The sequence below is a fragment of the Heterocephalus glaber genome, unplaced genomic scaffold, assembly GCF_053883595.1.
Source record: "Heterocephalus glaber isolate CG9 unplaced genomic scaffold, H.glaber_assembly_v1.0 deba00001571, whole genome shotgun sequence".
Classification (NCBI taxonomy): Eukaryota; Metazoa; Chordata; class Mammalia; order Rodentia; family Bathyergidae; genus Heterocephalus; species Heterocephalus glaber.
In genome coordinates, this window is record NW_028258356.1 from 7,802,496 (window position 1) to 7,818,239 (window position 15,744).

Below are 15,744 nucleotides of genomic sequence, written 5' to 3' on the forward strand. Positions count from 1 at the left end.
AAAGTGCCACATGAGGATTATTATAGCTCATTTGTTAGTATACAGCTGACTCTACATAAGATTTTTTAAGTGCCACATTGCAATTCCTTTCTCACAATGCTTTCCCCGAATGTCATGACATCCCTTTCTTTCTAATCCCGTGCCCCAAATATATGACTTCATAGTCATCTCATTTCACCTTTGTAATTTGGCAGATTCCTGGGCCAGAGGAGAGTACATCACAGTCACTTAACCAGAACAGAATGAATTATAGTTACCACTTGAGGTAGCAGGCACCACAGAAATAGAGATTACTGAATGAACAAGTGCTTTTTTGTGGTAAGTGTTCTTTAGTGGTTTTCTCCCTTATATTTAATACTGCTATTACTGTTTTTTGAACTATCAAACTCTGCTAAGTTCATATTTCATAAAGTTATCTCCCTATAAAAGAAACTGCTTGCACTACTGTTGCCAGCACAAATTCTAACTTTATAGAAGAGAGATTTAAGATGCTATAAATTTAAACTCTACAAGGAAAACACATTTAGCATGTTTTTTCTTCCATGAAATTTTACCACTATCTCATTAATGATACCCCAGAGAAATATGTGAGGAAGGGAGTAGTCTTTCCATGGGGATAAAAACCTCCTCCCTGCTATCCCTCCTATCTTGTAACATACCACTTATACACATTAGTTCACTCACATTTTAGTCTAGCTTCCTTCCAGAAACTAGAGTCTGAGACAATAACTTATGTACAAGTAGTTGATTTATGGAAAAAATCCCAGTGAATAGAATTGGGTATTATGGTTTATATTTCGATGTCTCCCCAAAGCCCCATGTACTCGTAGGCAGGGCCTCTTGGTGGTGATGGATCATAGGGGCATGAAACTCATAAATGGATTATCCCACTGATGAATTTAGAGCTAAATATGATGTTGGAAGGTGAGACTGGTCTGAGGAAGTGGGTTACTTTGGGCATGGCCTGGGTGAGTCTATGTCCCTCCTTCCTCCTTGATCTCTTTCTCTGCTTCTCACTGCGAAGACATGAGCTGTTTCTCTTCCGCCATGCCCCTCTGCCATGCTGCCTTGCCTTGTAGCCAGTTGACCAGGGACTGAAACCTTTACAAACTGTGAGCCAAAATAAATCTCTCCTTTAATTTGGACGTGCCAGTGACAAGGAAATAACTAAGACAGTGGGGTATGGGAAAAACTGAATGATAAAAAGAAAGGTTGCTAGATGATGCAAAGAAGAATAACATAAGACTGATAGGAGTCCACAAAAAAACAGGAAAAAGTATACAGAAGTAATAGTGGAAAACTTCCCAGACAGAGGTGGAGAATTGGACATACAGATAAGTGAGGCATATAGAACTCCAACTAGCCACGATGAAAAAAAATCTACACCTAGACATACAATAATCAAGATCCCAGAAACCCAACAGAAGAACAAAATCCTACAAGCAGTTAGAGAAAAGAAACAAATCACCTACAAAGGAAAGCCCATCAGAATCACAGCAGACTTCTCAACACAAACCCTCAACTCAAGGAGAGCCTGGAGTGAAGTATTTCAAGCCCTAAAAGAAAATAACTTCCAACCTAGACTGTTGTATCCTGAAAAATTATCTTTCAAAATGGATGGGGAAATTAGATACTTCCACAACAAAGAACACCTGAGAAATTTCATGGCCACCAAACCAGCACTCCAAACAATTCTAAGCAATATCCTAGAAAAAGACAATGAAGGTCACAACTCCATGAGGCCCAACAGAGGGAAGCCACCAGGCAAGGCAAGAAACTAAAGGGAAAGGGGGAAAAATAAAACATAAAAGAGCCAACAACAGTAAAACATCATGATAAGGATGACTCAATATCTATCAATTATAACTCTCAATGTTAGTGGCCTCAATTTACCAATCAAAAGAAATAGACTGACAGAATAGATTAAGAAGCAAAATCCAACTATATGCTATATACAAGAAACACACCTAAATCAAAAAGAAATTCATAGACTAAAAGTAAAAGGATGGAAAACAGTTCTCCACATGACAGGAACCCAGAAAAAAGCAGGGGTAGCAATCCTATTTGCAGACAAAGTAGATTTCAAACCAAAACTAATTAAGACAGACAAAGATGGTCACTACATCCTTGTGAAGGGAACAATCCAAGAGGAAGAGATGACAATCCTAAATGTGCACCAAATACGAATGCCCCCAACTACACAAAACAAATATTAATGGACATGAAAAATCAAATAAGCAGTAATACACTTGTAGTGGGGGACTTCAGTACCCAACTATCACAAATAGATCATCTAAACAAAAATTTAACAACCAAATTTTAGAACTGAAACGAGTTACTTATCAAATGGACTTAATAGATGTTTACAGAGTGTTCCACCCCACAAAATCAGAATACACATTCTTTTCAGCTGCACACAGGTCATTCTCCAAAATAGACCACATGCTAGCTCATAGGACATGTTTAAGTAAATGTAAAAGAATTGAAGTTACCTCCTGTATATTATCAGACCATAGTGCAATAAAATTGGAGATCAGTAGCATAAGAAACCACAAAACTCCCACAAACACATGGAAATTGAATAACACCCTCCTGAACAACCAATGAGTCACAGAGGAAATTAAAGAAGAAATTAGCAGTTTCTACAAGTAAATGATAGTACCAGTGCAACATACAGGAATCTATGGGGCACAATGAAAGCAGTTCTATGCAGGAAATTCATAGCAGTGAATACCCATATTAGGAAAACAGAGAGAACTCAGAGAAATAACCTAATGCAGAACCTCAAGCTCCTAGAAAAAGAGCATAACAAACCCAAATCTCATACAAGAAAGGAAATTATAAAGACCAGAGCAGAAATTAATACAATGGAGACTAAGAGAACAATACAAAAAATTAATGAATCAGAGTTGGTTTTTTGAAAGAATAAATAAAATCGATAAATCTTTAGCCAACCTTATCAAAAAAAGGAAAGAAAAGGCTCAAATCCATGCAATTAAGAACAAAAAAGGTGAAGTCAACAGATTCAGCAGAAATCCAGAGGATCATCAATACCTACTTCAAGAACCTGTACTGTAATAAAATGGAAAACACAGAAGAAATGGACAGATTCCTAGATAGATACGAATTGCCAAAGATAAATGGAGAAGATATAGAAATTCTAAATACCTCAGTTACAATCAGTGAAATTGAAAATGTAATAAAAAATTTACCAACAAAGAAAAGCCCAGGTCCTGATTGCTTCACTGCTGAATTCTACAAGACATTTAAAGAAGAACTATCATCATTACTCTTTAAACTCATCAAGAAAATTGAAAGGGAAGCAAGGCTTCCAAATTCATTCCTGGAAGCAAGTGTTACTTTGATTCCAAAACCAGGGAAAGACCCAACCCAAAAAGAGACCAATCTTCCTAATGAACATAGATGCAAAAATCCTCAACAGGATACTGGCAAAGAGAATAACAGAGGATCATCAAGAAGATCATACACCCTGACAAAGTTGGATTTATCCCAGGGATGCAAGGATGGTTCAACATATGTAAATCAATAAATGTAATACACTATGTTAACAGAGTCAAGGACAAAAACCATATGATCATCTCAAGAGATGCAGAAAAGGTATTTGACAGAATCCACCACCCATTCATGATAAAAACCCTACAGAAAATTGGAATAGGTCTTTATCTCAACCTGATTAAGGCTATTTATGAAAATCCAACATCATACTACATGGTCAAAAACTGAGAACTTTCATGCTAAAATCAGGAACAAGACAAGGATGCCCACTATCACCACTCCTGTTCAATATTGTTCTGGAAACATTAGCCACAGCAATTAGAAAAGAGAAAGAAATAAAAGGAATAAAGATAGGAAAGGAAGGAGTTAAATTGTCATTATTTGCTGAAGATATGATACTTTACATAGAAGACCCAAAAAACTCAGCCAAAAGACTTCTAGTTCTAATTGACAGATTCAGTAGAGTAGCTGGATGCAAGGTCAACACTCAAAAAACAATACCCTTCTTATACACAAATAGCGGACTCATTGAGAGAGAAATTCAGGAAACAATTCCTTTTACAGTAGCATCCAACAAAATGAAATATCTAGGAATCAACCTCACAAAGCAAGCAAAAGACCTCTACACTGAAAACTACAGCACTCTGAAAAAGGAGATTGAGGATGATATAAGAAAATGGAAAGACATCCCTTGCTCCTAGGTAGGAAGAACCAATATAGTGAAAATGGCCATACTTCCAAAACTACTATATAGATTTAATGCAGTGCCGATTGAAATTCTAATATATTTCACAGAACTTGACAAAACAATCCAAACATTCATTTGGAACCAGAAGAAACCTATAATAGCAAGAGCAATTCTAGCCAACAGAGACATGATTGGAGGTATCACAATCCCCAACTTGAAACTATACTACAAAGCTACTGTGATAAAAACAGCATGGTACTGGCAAAGAAACAGACCCGAGGATCAGTGGAATAGATTAGAAGATGCAGAAACAACTTCAGACATACTCAGCCACCTCATCTTTGATAAAGGAGCCAAGCACCCTCACTGGAGGAAAGATAGTCTATTTAATAAGTGGTGTTGGAAAAACTGGATTTCAACCTGCCAAAGATTAAAACTATCACCATGCACTAAACTAAGATCGAAGTAGATTAAAGATCTAAATATTAAAACAGAAACAGTAAACTTGCTGGAAGATAAGAGGTAGAACTCTTGAAGACATTGGCATAGGAAAAGACTTTATGAACAAAACCTCAATAGCATGGGAACTAGCACAAAGAATCAACAACTGGGATCTCATCTTTTTAAAAAGCTTCTGCACTGCAAGAGAAACTACCAACAGAGCTAAGAGACAACCTACAATGTAGCAAAAAATTTTAGCAGCTGTACCTCAAAGGACTACTGTCTAGAATATATAAAGAACTGCAGAATATTAGACCCTCCAAATTTAAAGACCCAATTCAAAAATGGTCATCTGAAATGAACAGACATTTCTCAGACAAAGAAGTAAAAGCAGCAAATAAACATATGAAAAAATGTTCAACATCACTGGTCATTCAAGAGATGCAGATGAAAACAACACTGAGATTCCACCTTACCCCAACAAGAATGGCTGCTATCAAGAAATCAACCAATAACAAATGCTGGTGGGAGTGTGGAGAGAAAGAAACCCTTCTCCATTGTTGGTGGGAGTGCAGACTGGTGCAATCACTGTGGAAATCAGTATGGAGACACCTCAAAGAACTAGGGCTAGAGGTCCCATTTGCCCCAGCTATTCCCCTGCTGGATATCTTTCCCAAAGAATTAAAAGTGTCATACCACAGCGATATATGTGCACCCATGTTTATAGAGGCACAGTTTATAATAGCTAAAGCTTGGAAACAGCCCAAGTGCCCATGGACTGGAAACTGGATAAAGAAGATGTGTTTTTTTTTTAATAAAATGGAGTACTACTCAGCCATAAAGAATGAGAAACTAGAGACATTTATAGCTAAATGGATGCATATTGAGGCCATACTCTTAAGTGAAATAAATAGGACACACGTGTAAATACCAAATAGTTTCTCTAGTATGAGAACCTGAAAGTGTAAATAAGGATTAAAATGATTAACATGAATAATTGATAATTTGAAATAGGAAAAGGTCCAAAGGTGTAGGGGTGGTGGTAGGGGAAGGGGAAAGGAAAGAAGGGAAAGGAAAAGTTATGAGAAAAGAAAAAAATGGAAACAAAATCTGTGTAAATAGGGAAGGGTGGAGGGGGTGAAGGGCGCACAGGTATTAGGAAAAAAAATAAGAACTAAGATACATTATGTACAGGTACAAGCACCCAATGATAAATGTAAATGTATTGTACACCTAAAATGTACCAATAAAAGAATTTTTAAAAAAAGAAAGGAAGAAAAGACAGGTAATTCAAGAGTACATTATCAATCTGGGAATTTCCATAGGCAACTATGGTTCATTTGGCTAGTCCTTTGTATAGCAGACATCCCTCCCCAGTACTAGCGGGCTATGAGTGGCACATGCTTCTTGCTTTCCCTAATTTGGCTAAATTGTTTTGTATCAAGAGTTAGACTATGGGCCGGGAATTTAGCTCGGTGGTTCTGCCGCCTGCCTTGCGAGCACAAGGTCCCAAGTTTGATCTCTGATACCAAAAAAAAAAAAAGAGAGTTAGACTAAAGGCCTACATGTCTCATTCAGATGGGCATGTCATGTAGCAGAGTTGGGCAAGTATTGGTCCTTTGCTAATGGCTATCACTGAGGCCTAAGTCCCGGTGTGTGAAATGGCAGGGCTCTGCTGAGTTACATGCAGCTGAGGTCAGCGTGACCCCAATTAAAATCCTTTTTACCTGAATTATGGCTTCTCACTGACCTAATGGATTGCTTGTGAATTGCACCTGGGCCCAGTACCTGTTTGTTCTGTCCAAGTAAGATAAGCACTGCTTACTCCCTTATACCCCTGCCTGGTGCCATCATGCCAGGTATTCAACAGTATTTCATTAGATGCCTTCAAAGCATACCTTCCCATGATTGTATTCAATAAATACTGGCTGCACTTGGGAGCCTTTGTCTTTGTTGCTTAGAACAGCACTGATCAGACCTAGTGTTCAGTCCTCAGTATCACAAAACAAGAAAAAGGAGGAGGAAGAGGAAGATGGTAGGGGGAGGAGAGGGAGAAGGATGAGGGAGAAGAGAGAAGAAAGATGGAAGGAGAGAGGGAGGGAGAGAGAACTAAGTTGGAGTCTTGAACTAAGGATGGTAGCCATAGAAATGAAGATGGGTAGAGATAAATTTTAGGAAGTAAGATCAGTAGAAGATGGTAAGGGGAAGTTATTGGTCAAAAATAATTATAGTCTTAAGCATGAGTTACTGAGAAAATGATGATACTATTAAAAGAAATCAAGAAGTCAGAAAAAGGAAGACTTTGTATGAGTCAAGATGAGTTCAGTTCTCTACATGTTAGGCATAGAAGTGGCTATACTCAAGTGGTAACTAAAAATTTTGTAGCATTTATAAGAATTGCTAACCTAACTGATAACAGAAGATTGTGGTTATAACTAAACTGTCATTTATATTATCTCTTTGGAGTTTAAATTTAAAGGGAAAATGAAACTGCAGTTGGTATTTTAATTCCATGAAGAGTTTCTGTACAGATCTAGGAGAGATCTGTCACTTTTCTCTGATCTATATATCACAAAGTTAGTCTTACAAAATTATATATATTTATTGAATATATGTGTTAATTTTGCTAAGTTTTATATATTTTATATCATTCCTCACATTGACTCTTGAATATTATCTGGGTTTTCTTAAGAGAAATTGAAATGCAAAAAGATTAAGTAACTTTCCCAAGGTCAAGAAGGAAGTGCTGGAATAATACTAGAACCCTTGTTCTGTATAGTTTCAAAGTCCTTCTATGTTTTACTCCATATCACTAAAATATTTGCCTCCCTCCCCTTCCCTTTTCACAAAATGAAAAACAAATAGTTCCTATTAACACAGACCATTGGCCTCTATTATATGATTGTATCTAGGTATTCAATTAGTACTGGATTAGGAGAATATTTTAGGAAAGGCTTGTGTTGTGTGACTGTCCTTCTTGGTGCAATTACTTTCTCCATGGCCTGAAAATTCCTATGCTTATCTAAGACAAAGAGGTACTAACAAATTTAATTTAATTGAAAAATCAAGCCTTAAAAAGAGCAGATATAGCAGTTTTGAAACATAGGTATAGTAATCATTAAAAAAATAATAAAAAGGGCCTGGGATTTAGCTCAGTGGTTTTGCTGCTTGCTGCGCAAGCGCAAGGACTCAAGTTTGATCCCTGGTAGCAATAATAATAATAATAATAATAATAATAATAATATGTTTTGAAGTCACTTTAGACAGATAATTTATGCCCTTAATAACAAATCTGAGTACCAAAGAGTGGAGCTCTTCCTATACGTAAGAGAAGGCAGAGGAAGAAGAGTCTTGGAAATTAGCATTACAGATAGATGTTCCAAAAGAGAGTGCAATGAGCAAGAGCTTTGCCTGCAATGAGTGGCACTTGACAAATGCTTATTTTATGCATGTTTCTGTCTTTTTCTCCTTTTGCCTTTTACAAAATGTTTTCCCATATTTTGTCTAATTAACTTCAGATGAAAGAAAGAAAACCCTGAGGAATAAACTGTATCATTCTCACTATAGAAGTATAACTGGCACCACAAAACAGAACTTTAAAAGTTAGATTTTTTTTTTTTCTGTAGACATAGTGGCTCCCTTAGGCCTAGGGCTTGAACATCTTTCCCCTACTCTCCTCAGTCCTGATAAATGGGTAGAATATGCAGATGCTGATACCAGGAGGATGTAGCCCAGTTTCCTTTGCACAAGAACAGGTAGAATGAGCTGAAAATGGCTGGAGGTGATAAAGCAAGTGTAGAGATATGCCTTATCTCTCTGTGCACCCCTCCCCTCTGTTCTTTACTATAAAAGACCCTAACTTACCTGTACATGGTGAGATGGTGATTTGAGGAAAAAAGGAGGCTCCATCTCCTTGGAGCTAGCTTTGAACAAATCCTTTTTTTATTCTACCAAAATAAATAGCCTCTTTTGATTTGGTCAAGGACAAGCAAATAAACCTGAGCATGTGGACTTAAATAGCTAGTAACAGTTTTCAGAAGTACCTAGTCTTTGAAACTGAGACTGATTGGACAATTCTGCAGCTTAGTTTTAGTAACCTGAATGTTCTGTGTTTACATTCTCCCTATAGGAACTAATCATCTATTTTTCTGAACATTGAACTGTGATGATGAGAGATGGTTTTTTTTAGGTAAGAAGAGTCTTCCTACTTGGAGTCCAAACTCACAGAAGACTAGGTCTGTGACACATTTTGTGTAACACCAATAAGCTCCAGAGGAAACAAACTACTGTTAATTCTTTTATGTTTAAGTTGCATGTGTGACATTTTGTATGGCACAGATATATGTTATATAATTTGACAGCATTATCAAAGAAAAGTATCATGGAAAAATCTCAGACAGAAGGAAGAGCTTTAAATACTGGCAGGATTTATATAAGCCAAAAAGGTTCTGAAGATTTGTCAGACATGAATAAAAGTAAAGCATGGTGTGATCATGTCACATAAAGGAAACCAGTCTGCCAATGGCACTGTGACTATTAATCCTAATATGTCAACTTCATTATGTTAAGAAACACCTAGCAGATTAGTAAAGCATGCTCCTGGATGTGTCTGGGTGGGTTATGGAGGCGTAGCCTCGGGTACTATATATAACTCCTAGCCCATTTCTTTCTGGCACTATTTCCCGGCTCTGCATCTTGCACACTATGAACTAAGTATCTTTGCTCTGCCATGTCCTTCACCATGATGTTTCTACTTGGAGCCAGCCTACCAGACACTGAATTATCAAAATCAACTGTATGCCAAATTAAACCTCCTCTTCTTTAAGTTGTGGGTTTCAGACATTATGTCTTAGTGACAGGAAAACCAACAAAAACAAGGATGCAAGAATGATATTAACAAAAATTCAGGTTAACTAGATTTTCAAAGTTCAAATGATGGAAGATCATCAAGAAGAATAAATTTTTATTATAACCTATTTAAGAAACATTTAGTTATAAGAAGAATTATTTAAAAGTAAGTCCACATTGTTTTTAACCAAGATATTTTCTTGCATTTTTATTTCACTCTCCTTTATTCTAGGAAAGGAAAAGGGAGAGAAGCACAACAACTAACAGTGTAGAACCAAAGGCCTCATATTCCCTAAAAGAGAACAGTGAGTGTAGCTTTCAAAACAGTTCAGGTGATTGTTCTTCATTCAACAATTGTATCTGACAAGAGACCCAGAAAGCAGGAAAAATTTCTTGCTATATTAAATTCAGACCCTTATGAAATGAGAGTACTGTGTGTATTAGACTTCTCAGGCTGCCATAACAAAATATTGTAGACCGAGTGGCTTAAACAATAGAAACCTATTTTCTCACCATTCTGGAGGCTGGAAGTCTGAGATCAGGTTGGTAGTATGACCAGTCTCTGGTAAGAGCCCTCCCCTGGATTGGAGAAAGCTGCTTTCTCCCTTCCATATGTGCTCATGTAACCCTTTCTTTATTCAAATATGAAAAGAGCAAAAAAGCTGTTTGGTGCCTCTTATTATAAGGGCATTAATTCCATCCTAACATTAACCCTTCCATCTAACTCTAATTACCTTCCAAAAGCCTCATCTCCAAATGCCATCACCTTGAGATTTAGGACCTCAACATATGAATTTGAGGAAAGGCACAAATATTCAGTCCATAACACTGTATCATGGCATAGTTGCATAAGTCCTCTTAATCTCCTTCATATAATCACCTATTTAAAAAAAAGATGAGATTCTGGGTAAGCCAGAATACCTGAGGAGCAACTTTAAATGGACATGTGTTATCTACATATCATAACTAAAGTCTACATTCTATTTGTTCATTCAATAAATGTTGAACTGCCTATTATATGCCAAGCAGTAAGGATACAGTATGTATCAGATAGACATGACCCAGAACTCATGAAACTTGCTATCTCTTGGAGAAAACAGGCATTAAATAAATAATTGTATTCATTTTCACTCTGTAAATTTTAAAATAAATTTCCCTTTTTTTGTAAATACTATCTAAGCACTTCTTTTGTAAAATGTTAAATATCTTTTGAAAATTTTACTCTTGGTATAAGAGAGTTTTCAAACATAGTTGTGGTCAAAGAAGTGAAAGTTTAAGCTACCTGTCTGTGAATGTGTTACTTTAGTAAGGCTTCCTTTTTTACTCTTAATGTCAGAATGATTTCTCATTTGCCTCTTAATAGAAAGGCAATCAAACCTTTTAGTTAGCATCCCCACTCTCTTCTCTTTCCACTTCACCAATTATAGAATACCATCACCTCTTACTACTGAAGGCTATCAAAAGAACCTATGAATTCTTTGACTGAAAGAAATTTCTCTATCATGTTATGCCTTAGCTGACATGAAACAGGCTGATTCATTCTTGCTTATGAGAGCTGAGAGCATGTTCTTTGATCTAAGAGTTTATGGAACTAAATAAGGTCTGAAAACCCTGTTTTAGAATATGGCACAGTTGAGAACTGAACATAAAGACCTTAATTCAGTAGCTTTAGGCCTAGGACTTTTCCTTTTGTGTTAATAAGAGACTTGGATTTTAAAACATTTATAGCTTAGAACTCTTTAAAGTGATGGAATTAGACATAAGATTGAGCTGCTTATATTACCCTCAAAAAACACCAGAGGGACTATTTCTGAGTAGCCAGACAAATATAATAAGGATGTATAGTTCTTCAGTGTGCACCTCTGTAGATAGGCAAGGGAGGTCTCAAGGTATATATTTCTTCATTAAGGTTTACATAGAGTTTTTTGATTTCTACATTTATGTATTAGGTAGCTATATTGCATTCATTGTACTTATTAACTGATACTCAGCATTACCAGAGATCTAAATGCTAGGATTGGTAATGGCTCTTCTGTAACCCCAGCAATATAAGAACTCTTAATTGTATGAAATGGGTTTAATAATAAATACTTAAAACTTTTTCTCTAGGCTCTTCCAACTAAAATAATGGAAAAAAATAATAAAACATGTAGCATTTTCTAAAAGGTTCCTTTGTTCCCCAATTTGGAAATGTATACCTAAACAAAATTAATTGGGTTTTTAATTGGTATAACCAGAGGAACAAAAAAAGAAGACGGCAGTTTATAGCCTCTCTGTGACCTGAAATACAGATAGCTGTTAAACAGGTACTCAGGAAGGAGAAAGAAGAGCTCTGGGAATTAGAACAGAAGGGACAAAAAAGCCAACAATGACACAGAAACATAAAGCCAACGTGGAGAAAAGAATGAGGGAGTCCACAACACCAACTGTGGCTATAGGGAGGAGGAGGAGGACCTGACTCCATAAGTACAAGGTAAGCCCAAAGAGGCCCAGTCACCCGCCCCGGTGATGAACAGTGGACTGGCAGCACTAACCCCAGGAAAAAAACAGTTATTGTAAGCTGTAAAACTAGTGTGGGGATTTACTCTGAAAGTGACTCTTTCAACATCTTAAACTAGCTTTGGAGGAGTCCACTGTAGCATTTGGCATATCCTTGAGTGGTATAATTAGGGACAATTTTAAGAGGGGCCTATTGTTTGAGATTGAGCTACTTCGAGGATCAAAAGTCATAAAACAACCACACTTCAGGGTCCCTGGGGAAATCCTACCACAGCAGTTTCATGGGAGACAGCCACAACAGACAGTCATGTAGAGGGGGAGACTTAGTTGCAGAGCTCCTAAGAAGTTTAAGCAGCAAGGAGCTTGAGCTGTGGAGGGCATATTTGTTGGCAACACTGTTAAGCAGGTAGTTAGAAACTAGCAAGCCTGAGGGACAAAAGGATCCAAAATGGCATGCTTCGCCAGTTATAATTAAACGAGGAAACAAAGACCTCCGTGTGTAATACAGTTGTAATCATTTGTTAGATCTCAGGCCCAAGAGGACCCCATGGTGTACAGTGATATTTTAAGGTTATATATTGTGAGCAGTCATTTTGATACTAGGTATCTATTTCGAAAACAAGGCATATAGAATTTCTGGTTGTCATGGACTATGGCCCGGTGTTATCAGAGAGGAAGCATTCTTTAAAGACAGTCTCTCACTTTGGGCTGAGAACTGATTTAGATTACAACTTTTTCTTTCATAAGTTTCCTTTGTAAGTTTCTCAGGTGATTAAAGTGCCTGAGGGAACCCTTGACCATCTGAAAAGGACAATGAAGACATTTTACAACAGTGACATTTCAAAGCTACCTCTAAGGAAAAATGTTGATAAGTGTCTGTAGATAAACAGTGATAATTACCATAGTTCCCTAGCCTCCAGGAGTAACTCTTGGTACAAAGAAGACATCCAAACTTTCATTTGGAGCAGATGGCTACATGGTATTACCCACCTCCTCACTTGAAGGCATATTCTTTCTATATCTGCTTTATAATAAATTCTGTCTCTACTTCACAGCCACCCATGTGTCTTGTATGATTTTTTTTTTTTTTGTGGAAGACACAAAGACTAAGGAGTGAGGACTGATTCCTCAGGGTTTCATGATCTGGCTTCTGGTGACAGGATCACCCTCAAGTGAGAAGCAAGGCCTATCACATGTGGTTTTCTGAAGGAACTGGATCTGAAAGTTATAGGACTGAGTTTATCAGATTGCTTGGTCTCCTCTTTGCCTCCCTCCAGCATGAAACTCAGTGATGTGTTTGCTTTCCCTACCCACTAATATATTCAAAGATATGCTTCTGCTTGGATGTTTGGAACAGTTCTGGGACCTGGAGAGTGACTGGTGCACCTCACCAGCCCACAAGTCACAGCACTAATTGGAGACAGCAGTAACTTGGTTGCACAGAAGGAAACAAATTCTAAAAACTTCGAAGTGAATATAGCCCTAAGGCAGATAACACATCATTGACTGACCCTGTTCTGCAACCAATGTGTAGCAAGGCAACCTGTTCTATGGATGTGGTGAGGAAACCCAACAGGAGTGACTCACTGTCCTGTCTCCATACCTTGTAGATTCTAGTGGTACAGGCCCTAGAGAGAAACATCACCCATTCAAACACTTTGGCATAAATTAATTTTTAAAACTCATTTTCCTTTTTCTATTCTTTCTTTTCTTCTTTTTCATCATTTTTTGTTTTTTCCTGTCACTTTTAATTTATTTACTTTTAAAATCCTTAATTGGACTTTTTAAATTGGAAATGATATCAGGACCTCTAAATATGATACAGGGGAAATATTACTACTCCCATCCTGTTAGATGTCTGGTATGCCAAGTTTATGTTCTCTAAAATCAAAGAATGAATTTTAGGAACAATGGAGGTTAAGAGTATGAAATGTTTATTGAAAGGATAGCTCCTGAGACAGGAGGGGTCCCAAATGGGTATCCAAGGACCCCACTTTTTAGGAAAAGTTTGATAGAGCAAAAACCACGTGAGTATAATGTGGGTTAAAGCTATGAACAACCAATAAGGTTACAGGTATAGTGCCTTAGGTAATAGGCCCAGTGGAGGAACAAGCCACATAACAAGTGTGTATGGAAAGAACAAAGACTTTCTCTAGGAACCGATGGGTCTGGAGGTCTTGGTCACCCACTGGGGTGACTGATGTTTAGACTTCATTAGGCCAGGTGTTATTGCTTATCTTGTCCTTTGGGGAAGTATGCAGGCCTGGTCATTTTGTCGTTATCTTGAGGCCTCGTCTCCAACAGATGTATCTGTGGCCATAGTTGTGATGTGTTTTACCTTTGCCCTGACTCTCTTGAGGGCTTATACCTGTCTGACTGCCTATAATATTCCTATGTAACTTAGCTACCTATAATACTTTTATCTCTTGATTTTTTTTCTCCTCTCTTTCTCATTTAAACTTTCTTTTTTAATCTTGCTAATTCTTCCATTTTCCCTTTCCCTGCCCCCCCCCCATGTGTTATTATCATTACTTTTTTTTACAGTAAGTGGAGATTCAACTCAGGGCCTTTGCATTGAGCTACACCCCCACCTCTTTTTTTAAATTTTGAGATAGGGTCTTGCTAAACTGCCCAGGCTGGATCTGAACTTGGAGTTCCCCTTGATAAGTCTCCCAGAATACTGAGATTACAGGCATATGCCACCATGGCCAGCCTTCAATATCACTTTTAACCTTTATTAATTTTTAACCTTTTAGTTTATATTATTATTGCTGCTTTCTTTTCTCTTGGTAATGCTGGTCTCATTGTTGCTTTTAATTGGTTTTTACAGTTTTAATATTTGGTTTTTCTTTGTATGGTCACCATTATTGCAGTTTGTTTTCTCCTGAGTTGTACTGGGGATCAAGCCCTCAACAGAAGGCTGCTCACCTAGAATACTCTCACATAAAAGTGGAGGGGATATCCATCCAAACAGATGCACAAGAGTGTAGAATAAGGAAAAAGAATATTGAAAACTACAGTAGAGGAATGGTTAGTTATTTACACAGGCAAAACCTCAGAGTAACTACAAACTTTTCTGTAAACTCTGAAAGTTAGCATGGCATTGAATGAAAGTATTTCAAACCCTGAAAAAAATAACTGCCACCTAGATCACTACTTCAAGCAAAGCTATCTTTTAGAATTGATGGAGAAATAAAGACCTTTCAAGGAAAATATGAACTAAAGGAATTCATGACCACTACCCAGCACTGTGGAAGATACTTAAAAGGAATCCTACATACAGAAAAGTAAAAGGAGATAAACTATTAAGAATTAGAAGAGAATCAAACATTAGAAAAACAAAATGACAGCAATTACTACATCTTTCTAAAATAACTCTGAATATAAATGGTCTTAATTCTTCACTTAAAAGACTGACAGACAGAATTTTTAAAAACCCAAGATCCAACTCTCTTCTGTTTGCAAGAAACACATTTCATTAGCAAAATATACACAGACCAAAAGTAAAAGTATGGAAAACAATATTTCCTGCAGATGGAATCTGAAAGCAAACAGGAGTACCTATACTCATATGCAACAAAGTAAACTTCAAGACAAAATTAGTCAGAGGAGAAAAAAAGACCACTATATATTGGTAAAAAGAACAACCCACAAAGAAGACGTAACAATTATAAATATATATGCACCCAACATCAGTGTGACCAATTTTATAAAACAAATATTATTCAACATAAAGGAACACAGACATCCCA

The 15,744-nt window shown here is 37.0% G+C and overlaps 1 long non-coding RNA gene across 5 annotated transcripts in view; it reads left to right on the forward strand.

Moving 5' to 3' along the window:
• Positions 1 to 15,744, forward strand: part of LOC110349222 (uncharacterized) — a 158,207-nt gene that overhangs the window by 20,611 nt on the left and 121,852 nt on the right. For 4 of the 5 annotated variants that reach the window (XR_015443477.1, XR_015443475.1, XR_015443476.1 and 1 more), the window contains exon 3: positions 195 to 318. This is a non-coding gene — a long non-coding RNA (uncharacterized LOC110349222). Of the gene's footprint in view, positions 1 to 194; positions 319 to 8,774; positions 14,496 to 15,744 lie in introns of those variants that run through there. The other variant, XR_015443478.1, reaches the window with a different exon arrangement.